We start from the raw sequence: 2,684 nt of genomic DNA on the forward strand, positions 1-2,684 counted from the left end.
CCAATCATTGATGAAATCCACAAGTGCCTGAGATTTGATTGCCGTTCGGGGTATGTATTTCAACCCGTGAGGCCCGAGCTAGATAGCCCACTCAGCAATCCGGCCAGTTGCTTTCCTGTTCTGGATTATATCCCGCAAAGGAGTAGAGCTGACCACCGTGATGGGATGACCTTGGAAATATTGCTTAAGCTTCCGGCTTGCCATGAAAACTCCATACACCAACTTCTGCCAATGCGGGTACCTCTGCTTGGACTCAATAAGTACCTCACTGATATAGTAAACCGGCCGTTGAACCGGATATTCCTTTCCGGCCTCCTTGCGCTCCACCACAATAGCCACGCTAACAGCCCGGGCGTTAGCTGCCACATATGGCAACAACGGCTCTTTGTCAACCGGAGCAGCGAGAACCGGTGGATTAGCCAGCTGCCGCTTTAGGTCCTCAAATGCTTCATTAGCGGCGTCACTCCAGACGAAGTTATCCGTTTCTTCAGCATCTGATACAAAGGGATGGCCTTCTCGCCAAGGCGACTGATAAACCGGCTCAACGCAGCAATCCGGCCTGCCAGGCATTGAACATCATTGATACACTTCGGTTTGGCCAAAGAGGTGATGGCTTTGATCTTTTCCGGATTAGCTTCAATGCCCCTGTTAGCCACCAAAAAGCCTAAGAGCTTGCCTACCGGTACACCAAAAACACACTTGGCCGGATTAAGCATCATTTTATAAACCCGGCCATCTTTCTCCAACTGTCGCCATTGGAGCAGCCCCCAATTCTGCCATCTTGCAACTGATACAATGACTCGATCTCTCCGGTCGATGACTCGTCGCCGGAATAAACGACGGTTTCAGCACCAGATTCCGATCTATCCTCAGATTCCCCTCCGTGGATGACTCCTACGAAGGCACGCTTCATGACAGGCTTAACCCGGGCAGGTCTCGCACGCTGAGCCGTTTCGACGAGGTCAGTGCAGATGTCCGGCTCAGGGCCCGGTTCGCCGATCTTGCCAATGAAAACGTGTATGCCACCAAAGGGGACCCGGTACCCGTACTCGATTGAGCCGGCCTCGGGGCCCCAGCCTGCATCGTCGATGTAGAGCTTGCCACGACGACTCTTGGTCATCCGGCCCACAACGTAGCCCTTGAGTCCTTTGAAGCTGCCCTCTAAGAAGTCGAAACCATCGTGCGATAGCCCCACGGTGGGCGCCAACTGTCGTGGTTTTGTCACGGCAGATGTCCTAAGGAAAGGACTTAGTCGTGGAGCCATCGCGCGGGTTAGCTTAAAGGGGTTAAAGCGGACAAGGGACGCAGAGAGTTTATACTGGTTTGGCCCCTTGCGGTGAAGGTAAAAGCCTAATCCAGTTGTTGTGGAATTGCTAGGGTTTCGATGACCAGGGAGCAAATACGCTTTGCCTGAGTCTTGAGTTGTTGTCTGTTGTCCTGAACCGCCACCGGGTCGTCCCCTTATATACACGGGTTGACGCCCGTCGGTTTACAGAATCCCAAGGCCGGCTCATAAACGTGTCCGGCTCAGTCTCTGCTCTATCTTACAACACAAGTTTACATATTCATGCTGGTTTATGTCTATAGGCCTTTAAACCGATTTTGGGCCCTGGGCCTTCATAAAGCATCACCGTCTTGTCTTCATGGGCTTCAGGAATAGTGAACCACTATGGGGTTAATCCGGCCTCTCCTGGCCGGTTTACGCCCAGTGGTAATATCCCCAACACCGTGAGTCCCTGATCTTGATCGTACACGTTTGCGTGTATGATTAGTGTATGGTCGAATCGGGGGTGTCACAATCATCAAAAACAAATGGAACATCTTTTTGCAAGAGATTAGTAAGAGGCCTAGAACTTTTAGAGAAGTCTTTAATAAACCTCCTATAGAAACTAGCATGACCAAGGAAACTTCTTATACCTTTAATTTGTTTAGGACATAGCATTTTCTCAACTGCATCAACTTTAGCTTTATCCACTTTAATGTCTCACTCATAAATTTTATGTCCTAAGACAATACCTTCATTCAACATAAAGTGGAACTTCTCCCAATTCAAGACAAGATTAGTTTGTTCACATCTCTGCAAAACTCGATCAAGGTTGCTTAACTAGTCGTCAAAAGAAGTTCCGTAAACGGAAAAGATCATCCATGAAAACCTAAAAAAATCACAAAAGTCAGAGAATATAGTAGTCATACATCTTTGAAAGGTAGCAGGTGCATTACATAAGCCAAAAGGCATACATTTATAAGCACAATTTCCAAAAGCAAAAGTGAAAGTGGTTTTCTCTTGGTCAGATTGTGATACACGTATTTGAGAGACACCAGGATATCCATCAAGAAAGCAAAAGTGTGTATGCTTAGACAATCTTTCTAACATTTGATCAATAAAAGGTAAGGGGTAATGATCTTTTCTAGTAGCTTTAGTTAGTTTTCTAAAATCAATTACCATCCTATAACGAGTCACAATTCATTGTGGAGAAAGTTCATTTTTATCATTAGGAACAACTGTAATGCCTCCTTTCTTAGGTACACAATGAACATGACTTACCCATCTACTATCAGCTATGGGATAGATTATACCTACTTGCAGGAGTTCTAATATTTTAGTTCTTACCACTTCCTCCATCTTAGGATTTAATCATCGTTGATGATCAACAACTGGTTTAGCATCTGGCTCCATATTAATT

The sequence above is a fragment of the Aegilops tauschii genome, chromosome 3, assembly GCF_002575655.3.
Source record: "Aegilops tauschii subsp. strangulata cultivar AL8/78 chromosome 3, Aet v6.0, whole genome shotgun sequence".
Taxonomy (NCBI): Eukaryota; Viridiplantae; Streptophyta; class Magnoliopsida; order Poales; family Poaceae; genus Aegilops; species Aegilops tauschii.